This window comes from Pleurodeles waltl, chromosome 4_2 (genome assembly GCF_031143425.1).
Source record: "Pleurodeles waltl isolate 20211129_DDA chromosome 4_2, aPleWal1.hap1.20221129, whole genome shotgun sequence".
NCBI lineage: Eukaryota > Metazoa > Chordata > Amphibia > Caudata > Salamandridae > Pleurodeles > Pleurodeles waltl.
The window spans coordinates 521,843,074-521,870,659 of record NC_090443.1 but is presented as its reverse complement, the minus strand read 5'-3'; the positions used below and the strand labels follow the sequence as shown (position 1 = coordinate 521,870,659).

The following is a 27,586-nucleotide window of genomic DNA, read 5'->3' as shown; positions in this document are numbered from 1 at the left end:
TGACCAAAGCACACTTAGAAATAACTAAGCTCAAATTCAAACATTGGTCAATAGTTCCCATTCCCTTTTTGAAACCACATTGCGTATCAGGAAGGATATTATCCATAAAGAGATCCACTTGGACAGTGTCGGGGCTGTGGCCTTATCACGGGATGATCCCCTCAAAGCAGTTTTTACTTCTTCCAAGTCAAACAACCGGGGTGGGAAAGACACCGGAGTGCCTGATGTGGCCACCACCCCTGTCCTCCTGCGAGGACAAGTACAAGTTAGAAAAATGCTCCACCCATTGCGCCACCTGGACATACACGTTGTAGAGTCATTAGAGGTTTCTGTGAAATAGGGGGAGTTCACAACCCTTCAAATAGTTGCACAATCACTTAGTTGACTTGCTCACTTAAGATTACCCCACGCCTTCTCCCTTATCTCTTTAAACTGGTCATCCTGACAAACCGATACTCTACCCTGGCTTGTCTAATCTGCGAGCTTTCCATAGCCTCCGCACGAAAGGCCCTAGGAAGTCTTGCAAGAGCCTTCATGCAAGAAGAATCAAACCAACCCACAGCATCAAACTTCTTCATCTTAACAGGGGCACCAGTGCTTCATTAATGCATTAATAATCTCCCCATTAGCCTCTTTATGCCAGAATCTACCATGCCAGAATCTGCATCTGGATCTAAACAAATAGACAAGACCTCATGATTATCATGCAGTAGTGATGGGAAAAGTTGTCGCTATTTATTCTGGACCACTTAATAGTGAAACCATTTTTCCAAGGAGGGCTGATATCTGGTTCGGGTCCGGGCCTTAGCCAGATCAACCACCTTCAAACTGCAAGACACTAAAGCATGGTCACTAAAGCTGAAAAAATTGGCCAGAAAATCTCCCAATAGTCCCCGATTATCTCAGAACTAAAGATGTAATCAATAGTTGTTAGACGGATTCATCCTGAAAAAGTCAGTAGCAAATCGCCCCCACCCCTCTCCATTCAGCATGATTAGGTTAAATTTGACAATAAACTTATTAAGAGCATTACCGTGATCATCATGCTTAAAGTGGGCAAAGAGTTTTCCCTACATTCCCTAAGCCCACAATTTGAGACCCGAGACATAGGACAGTAATAAGCATTAAAATCTTTTACCCAAGCAATCTGTAGCGAGTTTTGTATGGAATTTATTAGGTCAGTAATCCTTTACAACTGCAAATCACTTGGGCAGACACATATTCCCTATTACAATGTTTTTAATTTTGCAGTGGAGAGAGTGCTCAATTCTTAAAGGGAGACCTAAAATCTACCCAATAATGTTCAAACAAATTGCAAACATGGTATTTTCCTAACACAAACAGGAGACATGAGATCACTTAGACCCTTCTGCTATACTCCCAAAGTGGTTGAGGTCCACAAGCAATGTCAATAAATCAAAGGTCTACATTCTACTTTCTGTGCAATTTTCTTAATTGTCATATCCAAATACACAGGAGTCAAAGGAGTACTCAAGGGGAGCACAACAAATGATCTAAAAAATGTATTCTCTACCACTGACAGCATACTAGTATTTGCACACCCCAGATTTCTGAGCCATACAAGGCTGCTCCTACAGCCTACACATAGTAAATCTCCAGGGAAGGGGCAACTAACTTAGCAACAGTCTTTTTAATATTCACTATAGTCACTGTGTGCTGTATTAGAGAAAATTGCGACTTTTGCACTTTCAAGCTAGGGGACTAAGTAACATCATACACAACTAGAGCTTTACTTTTGTTGTCTCTTTTATGTCACTCAGCATTCCATGGTGAGAAACTTCCCTTTATTCGCTGCTGACCATCTACAAATCTATATTTTTTTTCCAAAGCTTCGACTTGTTGACCCAGTCCAAGGCAAAGCTAAAATCATGAAGACAAGATAAAGAGTGTCCTTCTTTGCACATACTGGTTTGCTGGTTAGCAGCTGGAGATTCAAACATTGTTCAATTGTGCCCAGACTAGCTCTAAAACCCTATTGTGAGCCATGAATATCCCCTTTGTCTCAGCCTATGCCTGCATGTAATCAGAAAGACATAGGGGGTGCCCCAATAATCACTGCATCTCTGGGGAAAGAACCACCAAATAGCAGAATAGAGAGATAGGAATACTGATTTAAACTGGAACTCCTCCAACAAACACCCATAAATATGTTTGTGAGACACAAAAACTAATCTGTGTGAGAGAATATCTTAATTGAATTTTGTTCTAACTAATCAAACACAGCAATCATAAACTTTCTATTCAGTGTTACCTTTATTTTCTCTTTTTCTTAAAAACAAAACACCAGTCTACTGAAAACGTATCTTGTACATCATCATTCACAAACATTTATCCAAAAAAATCATTAGCCTATCAACCAATATTTTTAGGGCCAATGTGTCCAAAGGTTGTTATGCATGTTGTTTCAAGAATGTAATCCATGATTCAGGTTGCATACAGAAGACACATATCCCTGTTTTTTGTGTCAACTTATTTAACAGCTAGAGGATTTGCTCCTAAAAATATTCATTTAGAGTTGGCGCTTTGAAAACAGTAGTGTTGACTCGCTTCAGCCTTTATAATTTAACAGCCCCATCAGGACCTATGGTTGTTAGATGATTCAACAGCTAAAAACAAACAAATGCAAATGATTGACTATGTTTTAAATGTTCATCCTTTCTCTTAGGTGAACCTCCACTAATGGCGATCCCACATTCACTATAAATGATTAAAAATGTAGGTGTGCATACAGTGGGCATGACTGTGCTGAAATTATAACATGTCATTAATAATGCATATTGAGAGTGCACTACCCAATGTTAAAGACAGGCTCACAACCATGACCACAAATACAGATCTATTAGATGATAATTGCGAACTCCACGTGCCCTTAACATCCTACATCAGGAAAAGGCATAGGATGTATATTCAAATCAGTGCTCTAACCCTGAGCCAAGCATGTTCTTTAAAAAAAGAATGTAAATAGAGAACGTATTCGATACCTGGGCTTAACATGGTACTTGTGTCCACATTTTAAGTATTGGACCAAACTAGTGCCCGCATAAAAAAATATTTGATGCAGTATTAGTCAGGCTGTGTGTAAATGATCACGATGTAAAGTGTTTTAATAGAGCCACATTAAGCTTCCCAGTTTCAGGATGTTAAAAATAACAAAGTGTATACTTCAGGAAAATGAGAAAATTGATTGACAATCGAACCCACATTTCAAATATTTTTTTATTAAAGTAAATGTAAAACTGAAAACAAGGTTCATGATTGCTGAGTTTGATTAATTAAGAATAATTTTCAATTAATATACTCTCTTACGCAAATTAGTTTTTGTGTCTCACAAACACATTCATGGGTGTTTGTTGGAGGAGTTCCGGTTTAAATCATTATTCCTGCCTCTCTATTCTCCTATTTCGTATGCCTGCATGTAGGTCAGCGAGACCCTGCCTATCACTTCAGCAGTTGAACCAGTAAAAGAGAAGGGCCTGTAACAGGAGGGACCCCATTATCACATTTATTAATTGGAATACTAATTGATTGCAACCAGGTAATTTTTATTTATTGGCCACATTCAACACTATTGTGAAGAGGGGGGTGCACCATTCAATATATCCTTGTATATATATCCATTGGCAACCTATCAGGACCTGAGGCATTTTCTGCTGGGTTGTCTTTGTTTGCCAAAGCTCCTGCACAATAAAATGAAGTAATGCTTATGGATGGTTCTCATAGGGTTGTCACTTTCATTATTATCGAAGCCACAGATTTTCGTATAATGACTACCCACATTCTGCTAGCAATACGTTTCTGTACCTTAGAAAACATATAATTGGTAGTTTCAGAAGATTTATGATCTTTCCAAAATGAAGGTGCAGTTAGGTCCTCCCAAACCTCAGTTCTAATTGTTTCTTTATGCTTACAAATGTTACCTTTTTTATAGTCTGCACAACATTCTGTGACAGCTACTGGATATCTTGGAAGGCTTTATGCATACTACAGTGCTTTGAGGATTTAAGCGTTTGTCCCAGCCATGACCTGGGCTGTCCTTAAATGGTTCACACAAGACTTTGGAAATAGTCTCAACTATAGCTGTAGTCACTGAAAAACCTAAAGGTTAAGGGGACGTTATAGTTGGGTTCTGAATTTACTTGTTCAAAACCAAAGAAATTCAGCAGTTATAGTTAGAGTTCTTTCAAGTAACTATAACTTGCACCCTAAGGTAACTATGACTCGTGCTTTCACCAAACACAGCTAATTACTCCACATATTATATCATTGATGAGATCTTGTATGGCATCTTTGATATTATCACTGCAACATTTGCAATAAAATTATTGAAAAGAAAACTGTGCATGACGAAGGCGCAAGTAATAGCTACCTTAGGGCGTGAGTTACAGTTACTTGAAAGAGCTCTAACTATAACTGCTGAATTTCTATTGCTTTGTATGAGTAAATTCAGGACAATAATGTCCCTGTAACCTTTGTTTTTTTATTAAATTTCTATGTTTTTTTAAGGCAAGGTAATTTTAATTTCGACACGTTTTTCCAACCTCCACTGCACACCTTCGGCTGCGCGTGGCAGCCTGGCCTGGAGTAAGGCCTTGCAGCCAAGCCCTTATAACCACCCAACCCTGCATCACGCAGGGCCTTTGACCGGGCGCACAGCAGGTTCGCCACAGGGCCTGTCTCTTTCAGTAGATTTGTGAGTAGGTGCGTGAGTGTCTGAGTGGGTCTGAAAGTGGGCGTGTGAGTCTATCAGTGAATGCATTAGTGTCTGAGTGGGTGTGTGAGTGGGCTCATGAGTCTCTCAGTGCATGTATGAGTGAATGAATTAGTGTATGAATGATTCTGTGGTTTTTTTTTCACATTTGCGAATATTTTGTGAATAATTTATGGAAAATGGTGAACTTTTGTGAATATCGCACATGGTGATGCAAAATTATTTTAAACCCATAATTTGCGCCCTAAAACACACATATGTTGCATTCCTGGGGTCAGGGTACCTTCACACTGACCCCTTATGCCACTTTCACTTATGATTTTCACTCCTGGGGACCCTGTCCCGTGAAATAAAATGGCGGCTGCAACTTTCTAGTCAGGTTGTCATCAGCCAATCACATCGCTTCTTTTTGCATGCACATTTGCAAAAATTCATGAATTTTTGCAAATTATTCGCAAACAACCGGCGACCCAAGATATTCATTTTTTTTTGCCCTTGAATATCTCCTAAACTACTGAACAGATTTACACCAAATAAGTGAAGGCATGATCTGCATACCAACAGCTGGCTTTTTGACAAATGTGGTGTAATTCCTTCCAGTGGTTCGTGTTCTAGACATGTCTAAAGATCCTATGGGAATTAACATGGGAAACAGAACTTTTTTCACCATCCCTTTTTCTCAGCCCCTGCTTGACGGATCACCCCCAACATTTCTATGCATGACAAGAATCACTGCAACACTTTTTTCAGGAAATTTTGTGAAGATAAGGTCAAGGGGCCAAAGATATAGGCAAGTCAAAAAACTCTTTCTATGGAAACATGGTTCTAACTAAAACTACCTAGTGGCGACCGCTACTAGGTAATAAGAAGTCAAAACTTCCAAAGAGTTACTATGTTCATTCAAACAAGTATAAATATGAGGCAGTGTGTGAAGAAACACCTGCCGCAGCGATAATGCCCGGGCTATCTTTTCCCAGTCAAGTCTCCTACTCCGCTCAACTACAATTTCTCTTCAAAGGAAAACGGCAGTTATGGAAAGGTGTAGGCACTCTTCTAATGGGATTGTGAATGCTAAAGGATGTATGCAACTACTTATAGTTACTGAATTAAAATTGTACATGCACAGAAAACAAAAAAATTTCAATGACACTTGAATTGCCTTGTGCCGAGAATGTAGGGACATTAGAAGCCAAGTGGGAAAGGTTATTATTAGCATTAATTTCCATCCATGTTGGCAGCATTTAAAATGTAACCTTCATCTGTCATAACGAATTAGGGGTCGCATTTCTCTAATATTATATAGAGTTGCGCCCACTTGCAATTTGAGTTACTATTTGGTCCAAACAGGAAAAGGAACTCATTCACAAGGGAATTTTGGATTGTTTGTGCTTGAAGCAAGCTTTTGGAATCCCCTAACTTAAATGCATCAAGGAAGGGTTCCAGTTGATAGGAAAACCTGAGATCTTTTGTTCAGCAGGGGATCGCAACCTCTGTTCAAAGAAGTGCTAAAAATATTCTTTAAGAGAAATGAGAATGAAAGTAGAGGCGATTACGCCACTGGTGCACATTTATTCAACGACCTCCACGACCAACATGTTGGAGCCATAAGGTCTTTGTGTTGAATATGCACCACAGACTTCCCACTAGATTCCGGCAGAATATATCACATATATTAGTGAACTTTCCACAAAAATGTTTATGGATACTATTTTGCCACCGTGACCTTGCGATAATTGTTCTGTTCAAAGCAAGCATGTCATTACCATTATTGCATTCTTATGGTTTTAGATCTTGTAAACTTGCCTTTTTATTCTTACAGGAACTGTCAACTCCATTCATATGATTTTCTGTGGCTAGGTTTATGTAGGAATGTATTGTAATAAGAGATGTTATATCAAATATAGATTAACATTTTAATTACATTTTTACATGTTTGGAAATATTTTTATATGTATGTTAATGTAATTTTATAATTTGGTTCACTCTTTTATGGCAGTTACTGCCGAATAAAGAATTCCTGATTGGTTGAACTGTAACTTGTTGATTGTGTTTGAAGGGGTTAAGCTGTAAAGCGCTCTTCCTAACTAATATTAAAGTCACCTAGTTGAGCTAATTCTCCTTATTTCATATTAAACTGTTAAACCTTATAAAGTTTTTGATGTCTATGTATCAATAAAATTTCTTAAAATGTCAAAAGGATTTAAAATAATTGGCAAAGCCAATCAGTCATGGTTCTAGGAAGTCATGCTATGGCTTTGCCAGTGTTTTTATTTCAACCGCATGCATGCACTTGCATGACGAACCATCAACACAGATGACTATTAAAACCCAGTATCGCCAATGCACATGCTATGTGTGTGCGCATGTGTGTCTTGATGCAGGTGGCCAATTTTTATTTACCCATCTATCATGCTGGTAACTGTGTTAGAATGGTAAATTAAAATGAAAAACAAGAAAAAAGTAATTGTGTGAACCACCAAAGAGGGAGTGAGTAGCCCGACAGCACTTTAGGATCTGGAGACCGCCAGCCAGCCCACACTCCTCCCAGCCAGCTATAGGCAGACCGACAATCTTACTTGTTGGAAGAAGATATTATTAACACAACTTTAGTATTCTCATAGCGTAAAGTCATAAATCATTTTTCATAAAAATCATTACACAAATATTTACAAGTCATGAGATACCAAATTAGTGACCATAAATCTTTTTCTGACAGGATCCCTTCCTGTCCTGAACCACCATTGGACCACACAAGTGACACATACCTCACCTGCATCCTTAGGAGGGGAGGTTACCCTGACTACACCGTTCCTTGTCCTCACGCTCAGGGTTCCGCCCGCCTCCAAACACCAATCAGTCTCGGGGTGTAACGGGGCAGCCAAGAGCTGGAGCCCCGTGGCCCCCCCAGCGATCTGTGCTCCCTTACCCCTTAATCTGGTGTGTACATCCGCAGGTTGGCTCAGAACTTCAGGATCCTATCTCTGGTGTCCTCCTGGGGCCCCAAGCTTGGGGACCCCCCTTTTGTTTCTGGTCACTTTAATACCTCAATTTCCGCCACAAGGGCGACCAGGGCCCCAAAGGTCCTTCGCCCTCCCCACCCGCGAAAAGACTGAGCGCAAAAAAACACATGTCATGAATGAACTGATCGGTACCAGCATCTGACAGATGCACCATGTCCTTGTGAAACATGTGAGGGCCCTTCAAAAGTTTGTGAGGAATGTTCCATAGCCGCCCTGGACCAGGGCATAGTTTGGCCATTTCCGAGTTAAGACAGCGTACTGAGACGTTGATGGTCCTTGATTTGATTCCTGTGCCCCACTTGCGTCGAAGCACCATGTGGGACCAGGCAATTGCTGCCTTTGGGTATTGCTTTGCCAATTTTGTGATCTCCATGAATATTGTTTCTCTTAGTGCCTTGCGACTCATTCTCACCAAGTCGTTGCCTCCTAGGTGAATAATGATGAGATCCAGGAACTGGAGCCCCTCAAATCCTTTTGCTAAAGTGACCAACTGTTGGAGTTGGGTGATTCCCACTCCGCCAACTCCGCACCAACGAAAGGCAACGCCTTGAACCATCGCCGGATTCGGCTCACAGAGCTGTTGCACCCTGTACGCCGCCCATCAAACAAACTAATGCCCCAAGACCCAAACTACATGATGTGACATTGCACTGAAATGAAAAGAAAAGAGCATGAGCAGGTCACATTTCAGAAACCAGTTTTGTGACTATACCAGTTCAGGACGAATGTACCGCCTATAGCAATCCGATGACCAACGACTGATACCCTTCACCGTGGACACCGGCAGGCCTGTGGTAGCCGCCAGCGTAGCTGCCCCGATTCGAAAGGAATGGGAGGAGTACCTTTGTTGGTCAACCCCTATCGCCCTCAAAGCTACCTTGAAGACCTCTAAGAATTGATAGCGGGAAAGACATTCCCTGTTAGCGTGGATGAACAAAGCAGAAGAGCCTGATGGTGGACGGACCGAGAGGTAAGCTCTCATCAGTTTCACAGGGCAGAGGGGGGATCCAAGAGCAGCACTAAGTGTAATGCGCACTCCTCTTTTAAGCTGGTCCGTTTTTGACTTGTGCAGGACTATTGATAATAACTCAGCACTGACCACCACGTCGCCCCACTGCAACCCTCCTTCATGATCGCCCCCGGAAGAGCCCACCAATTCGCTGATGCGGAATGCCCCGTAAAAGGCTATCGAAAACGCTGCCGAAAATAGTGCTGACTCAGCCTGAGAGGAGCAAACTGTTGGGAGGGTGCGCAGAAGATTCTCTAGCAGAGTGGCTGTTACTGGTCGCCTAGAGTCTGACCTAACCTAGACAACCCTGGCTCATCCTGCTAGAGGCCGTTTAATAATAAAAGTGCTCAGAGGTGCCTCCATGTTCCTAATTGTAGCGAACAAAACGTATCGCAGCCAGGTGAGCCTTCTCACAAGAAACTGGTCGTCCCCTGTCTTTCAAATGCTGCAAGAAAGCGCATATCGCTGACTCAGAGAACAAATCTGAAATTTGCTGCGCCTGCAAGAATCGCCTGTACTGGTAAAAATCGTTCTCATAAGCCCTTCTAGTACGCGCCGCTAAAGATGTTGCTACTAAGCCTGGGAGGGCGGGACACCAATCTTCCACAGAGATTCTGGGAACGCCGTCATCTTCTCTTTCGTCTGAGGGTGATACCGCAGAAAGTCCTGCATCAATGAGCGAGACAGAGCGTCAGCAGCATTGTTATAAATCCCTGGTACATGTTTAGCCCGGAATGTAATGTTGTATCATAAACATGATAATATAAAGCGTTTTAGAAGGCAGAGAACTAGTGGGCATGTAACCCTTTGCCAATTAATGGCTTCTACTACAGCCATGTTGTCGGACCAAAAGATTACACTCCTATCCTTAAATTCTTACTCCCAAATGATGACTGCAACAACAATAGAAAAAAGCTCCAAAAAGGCTATATTCTTTGTCCAGCCCAAGCTGATCCATTCTGAAGGCCAATCTGCCCTGCAACGGAGAGGGCCCAAGAGTGACCCAAAACCCATGCTACCGGCTGCATCAGTTTAAAGCCCCAGCGTAGGGCTGTATACCGCCGGGGGAGGCAAAATCAACGCTCCATTAAAGTCCTGCAAGAAAACCTCCCACAGCTTTAAATCCTCCCTAACCTCCAGTGACAACAGGGTGTGATGGTGCTTCTCAGTCAACCCAGCCATTGACCTGGCGATGGACCTGGAAAAGGGGCGGGCCATGGGAATAATCCTTAGAGCAAAATTCAGCTGGCCCACCAGCACCTGTAGTTGGTGAAGGGTGACGTTTCCTGTGATAACATTGTTTTTATGGACTCCTTGAATACCTGTAGTTTGCCCACCGGCAGGCGACACTCACCCACCAAAGAATCAATCTCGATCCCTAGGTAGGTAAAACAAGTAGTAGGCCCTGCTGTCTTTTCTGGTACCAAGGGGACCCCAAAGTCTTCAAACATTGAGATTAAGGCCTGGAGTGCCCACCCGCATTTCTGTGACCTAGGAGGACCCAACACTAAGAGATCATCCAAGTAATGAATGACGTTGTGGTGTCCGGTGCGATTCAAAAAGGTCCACTGTAGGAAGGTGCTAAACTGCTCAAACACTACAACCCATGGGCATGCGTTTATCGTAAAAATACCCACCCTGGAATTGGAAACTAAGCAAGTGGTAATCTTCTGGGTGAACTGGGAGAAGTCTGAAGGCTGATTCAATGTCGGTTTTTGCTAATAAAGCCCCATGGCCCAAGGCCCTCACTTTTTCTAAGGCTTGGTCCACTGTTGCATAACGGACCGAGCACAGCTGGGGATCGATGGCCTCATTTACCGATGCTCCCCGAGGGGCAGACAAATTATGAATCAACCTGAACTGGCCAGGCTCCTTCTTAGGAACCACCCCTAATGGAGAACAAACAAAGCCTTTCAAAGGAGGGCAACGGAAGGGGCCTGCTAACCTGCCCAGTGCGCATTCTTTAGCTAACTTCTTGGCGACCAGAGCTGGGTTCCGTAATGCGGAGACTACATTTTTACAATGATTCACTGGAGAGACATTGGGTGCTGGGATTCTAAAACCAGAGGAAAAACCATGAGCCAGTATCTCTGCGGATCCAGACGCAGGATAAACCTGCAACCATGGGAGCAGAGTGTCAAACTTAATGGGGGATGGCAGAGGAGATTCAGTTAGAGGGCTTGTTTGTGTCTCTTCCTTTTCTTTGGATTTTTTGATGCATTTAAACTCAGGGTGAGAGGGGTGACCACAAAACGAACAGTTGTGCTTCCACTTGCAGGACCCTGCGGGGCGCAAACATATCTTCCTATTGAATGCCCAACAAGAGCCTTTCTTCTCGCCTGAGTATTGTGACCGAAAGGGCTGCCTCCCTGGTAATTTGTTATTAACACATTCTAACCAGACGTTCGCCTCTGTTTGATCCCAACCAATAGTTGGATCCACCCCTTTTGCCCATTGAAAATCTCTATCATATTCTAACCAAGCAGAACCCCCATAAGTGTGTTGTGCCTTCAGTATCTTGTTTGCATAGCAAATCATTGCAATCCCCAAATCAGGTTTATTTTCTAACATTACTGACATGAATACATTGAAACCAAACAACCAGTTCATAATGCTCTCCTCCACCCTGGGTTTTTTGGCCCCCGAGGAAGATGCCTTAACTTCTTTATCTTTATTGTCTACCTCCCTCCTTTTTGCCGTGATTAAAGAAAATATGTCAACAAATTCCCCCTTCCAAATCTTTTCTTTTACTTCTACACTAACGTGTGCTGCCAGCTTACCTGGTCTTGACAGTAATGCATCAATGGTTGTCCCTTCCTTTGCTGAATTATCTGTGCCTGGAACCTTGCCATTTTCGGACAACCCATGTGTAACTAAAGGGGTTGCAGGATTCACAGCATTGGGTGTCGGTGTGACACTTGGGCTACTTGATACCGCCTGAGGTGGAATTGAGCTATGTGTTGCCGCTAATGCATCAACCTGGCGCTTCAGTTCTGTTAATGAATTTTGCAAAGAATCGTTTGAATTCCAAGGAGCTGTAGGCGGGGGGGTTACTAGCTGGGGCATTAATATTTGCTAGTAGCCTAGACGCTTCCAGCAAGGCTTGCCTGGTAGGATCTTGGGCCTGCGCCTGCTGAGTGGGTAACTGAGATGCAGGGGGTGCCAAGGTCAGTGCTGCTGGCGCTGGAACCCCTGGCACAGGGGTTGGTTGGGGCCCTGTTGGGGGTGCCAGAGAAGCCAATGATTTGCGTATATTATCTAAAACTTCTGCCACACCTAGCACAGTTGAAGTGGACGCTCCCTCGCTTACCCCTTGGAGCATGGGCTGCGAGGACACAGCGGGAACTGGAACCTCGGGCAACATGACTTGCTCCGGGGGACTGACAACTAAGGTAGTAGACTGTGAAGCAGGTGCCTTCCCTTTATTCCTGCGCTTCACCGGGGGAAAGCCGCGCGCGGGGCTACATGGGACCATCTTAAACGACTGCTATTAGCCCCATTAACTTCATTATCAGATGCTACATCACTACTGTAAGTATCATCATTGCCTAATTTTTCCAGAACCATCTTCAATAACTGGGATAACTGTGGGTCCCTCCCCATTCTCTTCCCTGCGCTTGCCTTGTTAGATGGCATGATGTAAGGAAATAACAGTGACCACCCCTTTTTTTTTTTTTTTTTAGCACAAAGTATACAAAGGCGTTAAAGATGTACATACAATCAAAATAACAACAATACAGCGTTACACCAACACCATGAAAACAAAAGCCAATACAATCGTTCAGCTGGTCAGTAGACTAGGCAAATTGAGAACCCACTTATAGGCCCTGTGGCAGCACAGGACCACCAAGCCAAATAATCAGGCTACGATTAATTTTCTTTTTTTTTTTTAAAGAAATAACTATGACCCCTGCTGAAAGTATAATAACCTCACTTGTTAGATTAATGGAATGCAAGAGGAGGCAAAAGAAATTGTGGGCTGAAAAGGCAAATAAAATAAGGGAACCCAGGGGGCGTGGCCAAGGCGTCAAGATGGCGGTCGCACTTTAATAGTGCTCCGGACCCCTCCGTCATCCGCCTAAAGTAAGGACAGGCCATCCATTCCCATCATGCTATGATTGACCCCTGAGGGTCCCACAGTTTCCCCCCCCACACCGGCAGCGGGGTTTCCGATCCTTCTTGGCCCTGATTTTGAACGATCCGGTCAGAAACACCACGGGCCAAGATGGCGGCCGGAGAGTGAGACCAGAGGACGAGGGGCCCGGGGCAAACGAGCGGTGTCGGCTCGTGGTGCCTGGATGCCTGACGAATGACCCCGGCATTGAGAGGTGAGTTCCGGGAACCGGGACGCGGCGCGCGGAGCCGGCCCTGAGGGGCCCTGGCCGAAGATCGACGGCCGTGCGGCCTGCAGTCGCGCTTCCCTTCCCTCCCTCCCGTTGACATCGCTCTGCTACCGGCAGAAACTGAAGAAACGACCGGGGGAAAAATTCCCCGTCTAACCTTGGACCGGCGCTGAGACGAGGAAATGCCTCGGCGGCAAGAAAATCCGCAATCGGGCTTTGAGGCGGCGCCCGGTGAAGGTGCAGTCCCCGGCCCAAGATCGTGGTCGGGATCCTGTGGCAACGCAAAGGAGCTCAACGAATCGGTCCAATTCTGCAAAACCCTGAAAGGTGAGCCACGGCTGGGGACTGGAAAAGCAGGGATACTACGGGGTACGCAGAAAGCGGTGCAAAACTGAACCTCCTGCAGAGCGCACGATTCTGGCATAAGACCCAAACATAGAGGGAGGGGGGGGTTCCTTTCTCCCCCCTTACAGAAAGTAATTTAAGAGCAGAAAACCCACTAAGAAAGAGCAATGGAGTCATCGCGATGAATCATCTTGAAGAGAGATACGCAAGAAGAGGAAGGCCATTAAATGCCATAAACACCCACTGTGACCTCACGATTCCCCCCAAATACGAGGTGCCGCCAAATGGAAGGTTGAACCTAGACTCTAACATACCACAACACTGAACCTGAAACTACCACTGAACCTCCAAATACAACAGGACAACCTCAATAAAACACACAACAAGCCGAACACGGCGGCCCAAGTAAGCTCAAGACCAACAGCGAACGCCATGGGTAAAGACAAATTTGCCAAACAGGCAACAGCACAAACTCGCATAGACCAATTCACCACAGGGGCGACGGGCCCTCGGTCGGAGGACCCAAATCCTGGCGGGGTGGGTGAGCAGCGGACAACATCTGGCGACTTGGCAGCAATCCTTCAGGCGATCCAAGCCTCCCAGGTGGCGGTAGAATCCAAAATTGGAGAAGTTAGGGTGGATGTCGCCCTGGTCCGACAAGACCTGCGCAATGCCACGGCTCGAATCACGGAAGCTGAATCCAGGATCTCCACAGCAGAGGATGAAATAGCTGCACTCAAAACCCAGGTCTCGTTGTTAATTAATCGCACATCAGAACTGCATAAGAGAGTGGAAGATGCCGAAAACAGATCGAGACGCAACAACCTTCGCCTGGTGGGGCTCCCCGAAACCACTGCAGAATCATCCTTGGCCGCCCGCCTGGAGGAGTGGATCAAAACCTGGGTACCCATGGACCATCTCACGCCATGGTTTATGATTGAAAGGGCTCCGTCTGGATCCCCGCCTCGACCGGTAATAATCCACCTCTTTAATTTCAAAGACAGAGACATGGTGTTGCAAGAGGCACGCTCCCAAGGAGATCTTCTCTACGAGGGAACCAAGGTCCTCCTTTTCCCAGACTACACATACGAGGTCCAACAACAACGCCGATCATTTATCGAAGTAAAACAAAAATTAAGATCTATGGATATCCAATACCGCCTCCTATTCCCAGCGAGACTTCGGGTGATCTATAAAAATAAGACACACTTCTTTGAACAGCCAGACACAGCCTAGACGTGGTTGACAGAGGAGATCCCGCTGAACACAGACAAACTGGGACGAGGGCCACCACTCAAAACAATACCAACCCACTCAAAAGGAAGACCGCCCGGTCTCCGCGGGCGCACCCGTTCACAGCGAGGAAAAGACAGACAAGGATATGCTCGAGTTCCCCTGCCGGGACTCACCGACTGGGACTGGGGAAATCACGGTCTCCAGAAGACTTTGTAAAAACCCCCGAAAACCAAAGTACACGGAAGGACATCCGGACACCAAAGGACACACCTGAAGACACTTATCTATCCCCCAGCCCGACCTTATGAAGCCACAGGCCAAGAACACCCCAAAGGGGGAAACTGAAACTAAATTGAAACTGAAACTGAACTAATGGATGAAAGCAAGGCTGAACTTGAACAACCTAAATATCTACTATTTATTCGTTATGCAGTCTTCGATGATCCGACACGATGGAGGGGTCCACCGCCATTAATACCACAACCCACCAGTTGAAAGCCACCTCACAAGTTACAAAAGTGAGGTGTCACATATTTATGGGCGACAGATGCTTCTGGGGGGAAGTATGGGGAGGGGAGGGAGTTGGGGGGCAAAGGGGTTCAGGCCTAGTTCTCAAGGCCATTGTTCAATCGGTTCTATTACTGCAATGTTCATGTTCTTATTTGTTAACTCACACACAGGGCAAGGGATTTAAAAACATTACTGACACAATTGAGGCGCCAAACAAGTTAGAGATACAGAGGAAACATAACGTAAACCCCTCACAAACACAAATCTCCTTAACCCAAAACGAGGTCAGCCATTGTGGCAAGCTACCCAAAACCACCCATCCACCATGAACCAGACACAAATTATTTCATGGAATGTCAATGATCTCCTTGACAAAATCAAACGCACCGCAATATTCTCGTATATACAAAGATATCGACCAGAAATACTTATGCTGCAGGAGACACACCTGCTGGGGGATAGTTGTCCATTCCTGGCCCGTCGCGGGTTTGACAGAGTATATCATGCAGGATTCACACGCGGATCACGAGGAGTAGCTATAATATTACGCTGCACATTCCCCATGACACACATCCAGATAAGAAGAGATAAAGAAGGTCGATACATAGCCCTCACCGGCAAAAAAATAGAGGGAGCCACAATTAATTTAATCAGTGTCTACACTCCCCTGCCCCTGGTCAACAAAACGCTCCAAGCACTCACCACACTCCTCTCTGATTTACCCCCGGGACGTACTATACTAGGTGGGGACTTCAACGCAACTCCAAATCCAGCCCTTGACGTAACCGGACCAATTTCAACGTATAGGACTACACTAGTGACAGAAATCAATGGCTGGCTCTCAGCGACAGGGCTATGCGACGTCTGGAGAATATGGCATCCTAGAAAGCGACAATTCACTCACACCTCGGCAGCCCATGGTTCCCAATCTAGAATAGACCTGATACTCCTCCCAAGCACAGCATGCGCAGCCCTTACACACGTTGAAATTCTGACAAGGGGAATCTCAGATCACGCTCCACTCCGGCTGACTCTGGGCCAACCCCAAACCCAGCTTCGCCTGATATGGCGACTAAACGCGTGGTACCTCCAAGACAAACAATACAGGGAACAAATACAGGCAGTACTAACAAATATTTTCACCTTAATGATAGATCAGTGTCCAAATCAAGCACCCTATGGGCAGTGGGTAAAGCGGTACTGCGAGGGGTAGCAAAACACCTGATACGTAATCAAGAATGTGCCAAAACCCAACAAATTACACAATTAGAACTCCGGGCGATCGCCCTAGAAAATCAAAACGTAACAAGCCCAAGCGAAAAGCTTAGGAGACAACTTCTTTTGATCCGAGAAGAAATCCGAGACCACTCCCTAGAAACAGCAAAATACATATGGAGGGCAAGCACCGGGAAACTGTACGGGTGGGGAGATAAGACCGGGAAAATGCTATACTCGCTAATTTCCAACCAACATGCCTCCAGAATTGTCCCCGAAGTCTATGATAAGGGAACCACCCTGGTCACAGGACACGCCAAAATTGCAAATGCCTTCGCCACATACTACACCACTTTATACCAAGCATCCACACAAGTAGACCTACACCAGGCCCGTCAAACACTAGAAGGGATCCCCCTCCCACGGCTCCCCAGGGTGGAGGTACAATCATTGGAAGAACCCATTGGGATAGAGGAGATTGGCGGAGCAATTTCAACTCTAGGCACGGGCAAGACGCCAGGCCCTGATGGGTTCCCCTCGGAATACTACAAAACATATAAAGAAGAACTGACCCCACACCTGTTGCGCCTCTACGTGGAAGTCAGCGAAAAAGGATCCTTCCCCCAAGAACTAGACACTGCCACGATCGTGGTACTTCCCAAAACCCAACCCCCCTCACCTCATTGCGCAGACTATAGACCAATATCACTAATAAACACAGGGGTTAAAATCTTTGCATCCATCCTAGCCATTCATCTCAAGAGGGTCCTACCGCAATTAATACACCCAGATCAATGTGGGTTTATGGCAACCCGTAGTACACGGCACTGCATCCGCAGATTACATGTAGCCTTAACAGAGAGACACCGATTGCCCCAAAACATTGCCCTCCTGCTCATCGATTTCGAAAAAGCATTCGATTCGGTTGATTGGGGCTTCCTTCTCCTGGTGCTCCAACGCGCAGGGTTCAGAGCACAATTCTGCCGATGGGTCCCGGCACTGTACACCAACCCTATGGCTCGGGTGCTAGTCAACGGGATGTTGTCCCCTGCATTTGATATCCGCAGGGGCACGCGGCAGGGATGCCCCTTGTCCCCCCTCTTATTTACCCTGGCCATCGAGCCCCTGGCCCAGATGATCAGGACTGACACAATCTTCCGCGGGTGGAAATGAGGCCCCTCCCATGAGGACAGAATAGCGCTGAACGCGACGATGTCTTGCTATACATGCAAGAGCCCAGCATAACTGGCCCAAGAAGTCTCAACTTCCTACGAAAGTATGAACAAATATCTGGACTCAAAATGAACTCTACCAAATCGGTTCTGATCCCGCTGGCAATTTCACGGGATTGCTTTGATTGGCAAAGCACAATACCCCTGCGTAGGCTCAGCTTCAAATACTTGGGTATCTGGGTATCCCTTCTGCCTGAGATGACATGGGCCAAGAACCTATCTCCCTTGTTAACACAAATTAAAACAGATTTACAGAAATGGCAAACCCTGCCACTAAACGTGATGGGCCGAGTGGCATTATATAAAATGATGATCCTACCAATGCTCCTATACATATTTCAGAATTTTCCCCTCCCTATCCCCCATTCCTGGTTCCAGAACCTCGAAGGCATCACAGGGAAATTTCTTTGGCGAGGAGCCAGGAACAGAGTGGCAATACACCACTGTCGGAAGGATGTTTCCGATGGGGGCCTAGGCGCAAGAAATCCCTACTTGTATTACCTGGCCACCCAACTAATCGTGATCCACGATTGGTTTAATGGAGGATGGGATGACCCGGCCTACAAAACAGAACTGACAATCCTAGGCTTCCCCGGTGTTCTTGACATGCTCTACGGATCTCCGCTCCCCGAGATATGGAAGACATAACTAAGGCAGTCTTCCTGGCTTGGCGAGTGGCTCTGCGGTACACCAACTGGAACACCATTATCACCCTCCAGACCCCGTTGTGGAGGGGGAAGTGGCTGAGCGCCCCAGCTGCGCTAAAGGGATTTACAGAATGGGACCGAATAGGTATCTCAATGGTGGGGGACGTGTGGAGGGGGAAATCCATGAAAACATTTCAGGAGCTCCAGCCAGGGTTTCAACTAAACACAACACAATTCTTCAGATACCTCCAACTACGGTACGCACTAAAAATACACTTACCCACCACAGGCCACATATCAGAATTTAACCCGCTTGAAGCCAAGTTTCTCATAGGAAACCTAGAAGGGAAAGGCATCTCGCAAATATACAAGACACTAATTAACAACACTCTGGACAAACTAGTCCCAATTAGGGCCAAGTGGGAAACCTGGGTGGGAACCCTGGAGGAAGCGGGGTGGAGAGAGTCCCTAATGGCACCCAAGGTACTGGCGGTGTCAACTAGATTCCGAGTAATACAATTTTATTACCTGTATGAAGCATACCTGACACCATCCAGGCTTCATAAAATGGGAGCCCGCCCCTCTTCCAGATGCCCAAGATGCACGTGCGACCCAGCAGATTTCTTCCACATGGTATGGACCTGCCCAACAATACAGAAATATTGGGACGGGGTATTTCAGGAACTGGAAAGAACCCTGGGGCAAGAACTACACAAATCTGCAAAATTAACTTTATTAGGGATAATGGAAGAAATGGAGGGAACACGTGCAAAACGTGCCCTAGTAGCCACAGCATTACTAGTTGCCAAAAGAGACATTGCAGCAGCATGGAGCCTCCCGGGGGGCCCTTCGCTCCAAAAATGGAAGAGAGGAGTGGACTGGTGTGCCAATCAGGAGAAGATAGTCTTCGAATCCAGAGGGTGCCACAAAAATTTCGAAAGATATGGGGACGATGGTTGGAGCTATTGACATAAACCAGACTGATCACAGGGGAAAAATCAATGAAAAAATTGTATTGACACATGATTATAAAAAGGCTCAAAAGGAAGGAAAGGCTGCTACAATTATTGTTAACTTCTCTAACAACAAAGATGCTATCTAACTATTACTATGAACACGGAAATGGACAATCTTGTAAGATGTTTGTCTCCCTTGCCTTGTACCCTTCCCCCTCTTCTTTGCTCGTTTTTTGTTTTCCCTTCCTTTTGAAAAATAATAAAAAATGTTTATCAAAAAAAAAAAATAAGGGAGCCCAAAAGCGGTGTCCCAAAATGGCAATCGTTATAACAACCACAGCAAACACAAGAGTAATATTTGAATTCCTGAAATAAAGGGCGATCTCACTGCGTCTCAAACTTATGCAGTAGATTACCAATGTCTGCCATTGAAAGCTAGGACCCAATTAAACTAGAGCCCCATTTAAAGAAGCACCTTAATTGGCCTTGCTAACTACGACCACGATTCAATTAAAGGGCATAAAATACTTTCCAACATTAACGCGAGACAATGTTATCGAGCACGCGGCAGTAGCGCGATAAGCAAACGTTTGGAATCAGCACGGAAAACAGGCAACAATGCACGGTCGCAAAAAAAAATTCAACAGTAACGCGAGGCAATCTTATCGAGCACGCGGCTGTAGCGCGATAAGCAAACGTTCGGAATCAGCCCTGAAAACAGGCAACTATGCACGGTTGCGTTATCAATCATGCGGCAGTAGCGCGGTTCACGGAAGAATTTACCAAGTAAACATACGGAAGCTCAAACACAGAGCGCGTGGCTAACTCCTCAGGAGCCCCAATTAACCAACATGCAGTAGCGATATCAAGCAAATCAAATATAATAGCTGCGTGCTAAACAACACTTATGATTAAAAGGATTACAACATTCGGCTGTTGAAAGCCCCGACCCACGCACCCCACTTCATACTTACACGCAGCCTGCGAGCTCCACCGACTCCTCTATTTCCTCAGGCTCCGAAAAACAGGGGTCGAGTGAGTCTGCACGCCGACAAAATGAAGGAGGACCAAAGCAGTTGATAAGTACAACTGCAGGCCCCCGCAAGCTCCAGCCGCCACGTCCGAAGTAAGGACAAACTTTCTTGGGGGGGCTCTTAAATAGCCCCCCACCGGCACGCGGTGGCTGAAACCGGCTGGCGTTTAACGCAGCCGCTACAATTCCTCTGCTAACCTTCCGCCCTTACACGTCACGAGGCATGAGGGCAGAATTTAGGGGCCAGCCACTCGCACCACCAGTGCGTAGGGGAGCCTCGGGCCTCGGCGGCCCCATCCCCTAACAAGCCGAGCTTTACCCTACAAATACTAACCCGTCACAAGATATTTATATTTTTTTAAAACACAACACGGGGAGTGGGGCCAGTGCGACAGGCAGTGTCCAACTTCTAAAAGGGGAAACAGATGTCTGGCTGTACTTTACAGCTCCTCAGCGCTGTAAAAACAAATATTGGTAGCTGGTGAGAAGCAGGACAGGAAATGGGACATTATGCATGGAAAAGCAGAGCATACATTTTGAGAGGGGCACGGCTGGACTGCCCTTTTATTCTATAAATGAGGAATACAAAAAAGTGTCTAAGTGAGACAGGTATGCACAGACATAGGTCCAGGGCTCACTGTGTCACAGGCCTCAAGCTATTCCTCACTGATGAGGCCTAAGTAGGTTGGAACTGTCTGTGGTTGCTTGTGTCCTATCTGGAGGGTCCCAAATCTGGCAGTTTGGGCACAACTGTTCCTATTGGAGCTGGACCAAGACTGACCTGCATAAGGTCTGTGTAGAATGGCACAGTAGGCAAAAACAATGGTGAGGAATGTGGCCCTAAGCAATTACTAGTGGCTGAGTTAAATTCAAAAATTCCTTTCATCACCCTATTGTCTTTTGCTGCAGTAGCCCTAAATCAAATGAGTACAACCAGAAGTGGGACCCATGTTCCCTGTGCCACAGTACTCAAGCTAGACCTCACTGAAGAGGCCTAGGCAGTTAAGACTGGTCTGGGGTTGCTTATGGTCCCATCTGGAGTGAACCCAGACAAGCAGTTCAAGGCTGCACTGTTCCTATTGAGCGGGACCAAGCCAGATTTGCATAAGGTAAGTCTCTGTCTAGAATGGCACAGTGAGTGAAACATTATGGCCTGGAAAGCTGCCCTGAGGGACTCTATCAGGCATTTCCCTGGAAAGCTGAAGCCACTGCAAGCCACCTTTGAAGGTCAGGGGCTGCTGGCGATGTCTCTGTTGCTTTCTCCAGTTCTCTGAGGATAACTGCAGCAGACACAGACAGAAGAGGGACAGAGAGAGAGAAGGGAGAGAGAGAACTAGAGAGAGAGATCATAAAGCAACACGAGTGAGAGAAGGAGAAAACAGAATGGAATGGATGATGGAAGAGGAAGAGAGCGAGAAATAGAGAGAGGGGAGGAAGGGAGTGGGTCTGATTTAAAATTTTGACTAGGTCTGCTTTTGTATCCCAGTATGGAGAAGGGGTGGAAGGAGACAGGTAACACATGCACTCCTAAGGAGACAAAACAAAGAGTTCCCTCAAGTATGAGGTGTAAGGATACAACTCATCTAGTCAAAAAAATCCTGCTACATGGTATAAACACAAGTATTGGGAAAAAAGGAAATCATCAAAACAAGAACAGGGAAGTGAGATAGGCAACAAAGCCATACAGTTATGAGCAAGGAGCTGACCCAAAGCACACTCTGAGTCAGTGTTTCCCAAACTGTGGGTCACGATCCGCTGTTGGGTCACAACTCAATTTTTGGTGGGTCATGAAAGTCCAAACAATAAATAAAGGCGCCTTTAACTTCTGTATTTTTCTTGTCAAATTTGCTGTGCTTTAGTGACTGAAGTTAAATGTCAGGCTATGTCTTCTGACAATTTCCTGCTTATTTTGTAAACATGGGGATTGGTGTTTGCAGTCAGACAAAGAAAAGTAAAGTGATTTATGTAGCAATCTTTCTGTGGAGCATGGAATGTGAATGGATAGGAAGTAGGATGTCTCGTTCCATTTATTGATAGTTCAAAAGATTTGTTTCATCATCAAAAAAGTACATTGATAAAAGATTTTAAAACATAATACAGCATAAAAACATTTTAAAACAACAATAAATATGTCTAAGAAGTACATACAACAACTCATCAGACAACTATAGTTGCCTAAAATCAGGGCCATACATAAAATCTCTAGGAGCGAGCCTTCTGTGCAGGGCCTAATGCTTTGAGTCTTATTGACCAAGCTATAAACAAGAATTTGGAAATAGCTACAACCAGAGTTGAGGAGGTGTCACTTCTGCATATCCTATATGCCTCTCCTCAAATTTTTAAGCTAAGGAATCTTCATAGGGGAATGATCCATTTGTACCTTGGTTTTGCATAAAGAAGGCAAAAAACAACACAAGCTCATCGCTTTTGCGTACATTTCCACAATAAAAGCAAAGGTTAGAGCCCTGGATCGTCTTCCCCCAATTAAAGGTGTAAGTTGCTACTGGAAGAGTCCCATACCTAAATTGGAGAAAGTGGGACCGGGCAAGAGTTGGACGGATGAAATCCAGGAATTCCTCAGACTTACTTACTGATTTATGAACGAGGAAATCACTTGTTAAGCTGCCTAATGAGATTGAGTGGTACCTCATACTGGTAGCTTTCTCCTGAATCAATTTTTCAACTTTAGGGGTGTCTGCTCGACCAATGGACTGGGGCTCGCTCCAGAAATTCCCTAGTCCCAGTTCACTGCAAGCATTTTTGAGGGAACCTAACCACCTGACTTCCCCTGCCCCCTTGCCATAATAACATCCTGCAAGCCCTTCCTGAGGTGGCGCAATTTATGAGCTCTGCAAAACGATTCCAGAACAATAGTGGTCTTAAAGCTGCCAGTACTGATATCTCCTGGATCCCCAGACCCTTCCCTAAACCCAAAAGCCCTGTATTAAAATTGTTTTCTGCTGTACCTAAGGCACTGATGTTGCAGTGCACCCATAGTTCCACTCTATACAGTGCAGCCCCCCTGGCCTGGGCCTTGTAGATTTTGATTGCTGGGCGTGCAGGGGATAGGAAATGTGCCTACTGCTCCAGCACAATGCTTTACAACTAGAGTGCTCTTTGTGATCTGCAGGTCCCAGGATCCAGTATCTTGTAGCCTGATGCCCAGATGCTCGAACACCCGTACTCTTTCAAGTGTTTCAGGTCCCACCTTAACAATCCCTTTTGGAGTAAATCATGTATTTGGTCATGTATGTATTGATTTCAAGACCAAAATCTTTGCAAAACTAGTTGAAGCTATCACTCACACCTTGAAGGCCCCTCCTGGTCTTAGACAGCACCACTGTGACACAATTTTTTTGATAGGCAACACAGTTGTTAATGTAAAGGAGGAAGAGGAAAGGGTCAAGGACACAATCCTGGCGCAAACCTTGCCTTACAGGAAAAGCCTCAGTTAGTTCTCCATTTATGCCACACCTGAATCTGGCAAAGTTCCTCTTGTGGAGCAGCTGGATCAGATGCAAAAGATTTGGGAGGGGGTCCCCATCTCTGGAGCACTTCCCATAGCTTCACTCTGAGCACCAAGTCAAATGAGGCACGCAGATTGATAAATGCCACATATAATTCACCTCTAGCGAGGTCCACCGTCTTACATTTTACCGAAAGAGACCAAAAGGCTTAGTAGAGGGCACTAGTCTTGTGCCTAAATCCTGCCTGCAGGCTAGAAAGAATATGATTTTCCTCGCACTAATCCAACAAACGTTCCAGTACCTGTTTGCAAAAAAAAGTTTGCAGGTTGTCTGTCAAACTGATAGGGCAGTAGTTAGAGGGCTCACTGGGGCCCCACTTTTTAAAGCTCGGTTGGATCTCTGCCCCCTTCCATTATGGATTACCCCCTCCAATGAGATGGTGTTTCAGACCATATTAGTATATGGAACCCTCACCTTGAGATTCGATTAAAAGAAATGTGTGGGTATTTTATCAAGGCCTGGAGCTTTCCCAGGCTTGAATGTGGCCACAGCTCACTCAGTTTCCTCAAGGCTGAAGGCTACTGGAGGGAAGGTCTGGTTCTTTGCTCCAGGAGAACTCCAACATACTGGGCGAACCTCAAGTGCAGTAGTAGGGGAGTACAAGCTCCCAAAATGGTTGACCTTGTCACAGGGTAGAATAGATGTTTCTGCAGGATTGCATGGCCTTCCATTGCTCGTACACACCAGGGACTAGAATTTCTTTTGATCATTTGCTACAGCAGCATCCAATAGGTCTGACCAAATGCCATCTCCCCATGCTGCTCCCCAAGTAAATTCTCATCTCTAGACAATTCTCAGGCAAAACTATTTGGCTCAAATGTGAGTTAAAATCACCTGCTACAATCGGGTACTTGAATAATAGTTCAGCACTATATCCATTAAGTGCAGCGTTATGGATTCCTGTTTGTAGCTGCTACTCTTGTTATAGACACTGAATAACAGGAGGATTTGTGAGATGGGGTGGGAAAAAGTTAACACTTGGATGTCTGGGGAGTCTGCAAAGGATTTAGTAGAGCGAACCAGGGCTAATAGACCTCCAGAGGGACTCCCAGCACTAGATTTAATGGCAGGGATGCTGTAACTTTAATAACCCCACCTATTCACTTGGTCTATTGCCCAGGTCTCCTGAAATAAGCAGATGTCAAAGCCATTGATAAAAAAAAACACTCAGGATCCCCTAGCTTGTCTCTGATTCCTGCAATATGCCAACTAGCAATATGGACTGTTGGGGAGAAAAGGGAAGATGTCATTTTCTGTAACACAACAAAATATAAATACCTGTAAACGAACTGTACACATTTAGCAGTTGGGAAAGCAAAAATGTAATTCTGAAGAGTGATAGAAACAAAGATTTCAATAGGAGCAAAACAGATCAAGACACTTTTACTTGGTGGTGAGCAAATGATATTCCCTGAAACCCAATTTCTACACATTATCATTTGTGCGCAATTCAGTTTTATTAGTAAAACTGTATGTCTGTGCAAATTTTAGCAGCCATTTCAACAGAGAATGTGCTGTCTTTAAATGACAGTGCACTACAACAAAATGTTTTAGTTACATTGAAAAAATCACCTGCCTCAGGTTTGTCATGCTAAGTGGGTTGTGGTTCTAAAACGTTTGGGAAGCACCACCCTAGGAATATGAAATGTGTTAGAACCAATGAGTCTGGCCATCAGGGAGCTAAGCTGCCTGTAACTAAAACCTAAAAAATGGCATGACCTAATAAGTGATGAGCATGTGTTTAAAATGTATATAGTTGCTTCAATTCTATGATCTTTGTCATATCCATAACGCAGTAAACATTGAATTAAATCCTTTACCTGCTGAGAATCTTCTGGCCTTTCATTCTCTAAGAAAGGGTGTCCTGGTGCTAACTACAATATAAGAAGGATGGCTAAAACAGCATCAGAATCAAAGAGGGAAGCTGTGGGTTTTAAGTGCTTAATGAAAGACTGGGTAGTTTAATTGTGTATTGAGGGAAATGGGAAGCTAGATCGAATGTGTGAGCCCCAAGCAGGAGATGGCATGCCCCCCACACCTGGAGTAATGATTCTTCTGAACCGTCGGGAGGTGGAGGGAAGAAGAATCAAGTGATCAAGTAGGGGGTAATGAAGGGTTCTGTCCTGCAAATACCTAGGTCCTAGACCAAGTAATAGCACAGTGATAAGGTCAGGTGGCCTGGTTTAGCATTGGGCAGACAGAGTAGTCCATTGCTACTGTAATGGAGTATCCTGCCCACCAAACCCTCAATTCACCCATCTCATTTAGAGAAAGAGCTTAAGTATTCAATTGATGTGTTTTTTTCGTGTCCCTCATCACCAGGAATAAACTAAGCTGAGGGACAGGAAAAAAATAATGACTTTCCCCACCCTTAGATAAAACTTCCAGGGTGTTACGGGTATTCATTTTTTGCTTTTCAGAAACAAACCTCTGCTTTGGGAGTTTGTTTCTGAAAAAGAAAAAAATTGAAAAAGTTTGTAGATGGCCATCAAAACCAACAGCTGCCATCCACCAGAATTTCTAAACATTGAAAGAAACCGCTATGATGGAGGTTTCTTTCAGTTTGCATAGATGATCTCTGGGTAATCACTAAATTTGGCAGATGGTTATCGATTAAGCTGGTGAAGGTAAGGTCCTCTGCCACCATGACAGACTCTACTCCATCGGTCAAACCAAATCAGGCCCAGAGAGTTTTAAACATGGATCATTTTTGCAATTGGGAGCCAGTGCAAGCTGGTCAAATGGTGCAAAACTGGTGCATGTCAGAAAAGATTGAGTAGGAGTCAGGGTGAACATTTCTATCAATTTTAGATAAGCTGTAAGGCAACGAAGGAGACTAAGAAAGAGGGAGTTCTCATAGATGAGGTGGGATAGAACGAAAATGTGGATCACAGTTTTATTCAGGAGTCAGTTTTGATCAAATTCAATTTGAACCAGTTGGTATTCATCCAAGTGGCTTCAATGAAAACACCTAAAGTTGTTGATATTGATAGGATTAGTACCTTCCAAACATGGAATAATTTGAGTGTTTTTATCCGCATACATGAGCTGAAGACTTAGGGCCACATGTACGAAGATCTGGTTTTGCGACTCGCAAACTGCGAGTCTTAGCAGATGTATAACAGTGTCAAAGCCTGTGACTGCTTTTGAAAAAAGCAGTATTTCTTTTTTGAAATGCAGCCTGTTTTCCTTAAAGGAAAATGGAAAGCATTTCAAAAACAAAAATTAAAAGTTTTCTTTTCATTTTTTCAGAGCAGGCAGTGGGACCCCTTCGCTTTTGCAAATGGGTTAGCACCAATTTGAGACTGGTGCTACTGCGATTGTTTTGTGATCGCATTCACGGTCACAAAACAATCTTACATTGGACTGCAACTCGCAATTAGGAAGGGAATGCCCCTTCCTAAAAGGAACTCGCATACCCTTTTTGCGATTCAGTAAATAGATTATCAAATCGCAAAATAGGGTCTGTACATACCAAAATGTTTTTTTCCTGTCGCAAACGGTACAATTCTAAGAATCGGGCGGTTTGTGACAGGAAAAATGGTACGTACATCTGGCCCCAAATGATTTGATAGGATGAGCCAGAGGAGAAACATGAATATTGAAAAGACTATGGCTAAGTGAGGAGCTCTAAGGAACAGCACAAGAGAGATGCCAGAATGCTTAGGTCACTTTTCCCAGCTAGCCTTAATTATTTCTATTCACTAATTTGACTACCAACCATCGGTGCTTCCTACAATTTCTGAAACATAGATTTTTTAAATCATTTTTTAGATGTTCAGGG

General features: G+C 44.8%; 1 protein-coding gene across 3 annotated transcripts in view; it reads right to left on the bottom strand.

Moving 5' to 3' along the window:
- LOC138293042 (dimethylaniline monooxygenase [N-oxide-forming] 2-like) overlaps positions 1 to 27,586 on the bottom strand; it is a 476,533-nt gene that overhangs the window by 125,784 nt on the left and 323,163 nt on the right. The window lies entirely within an intron of this gene.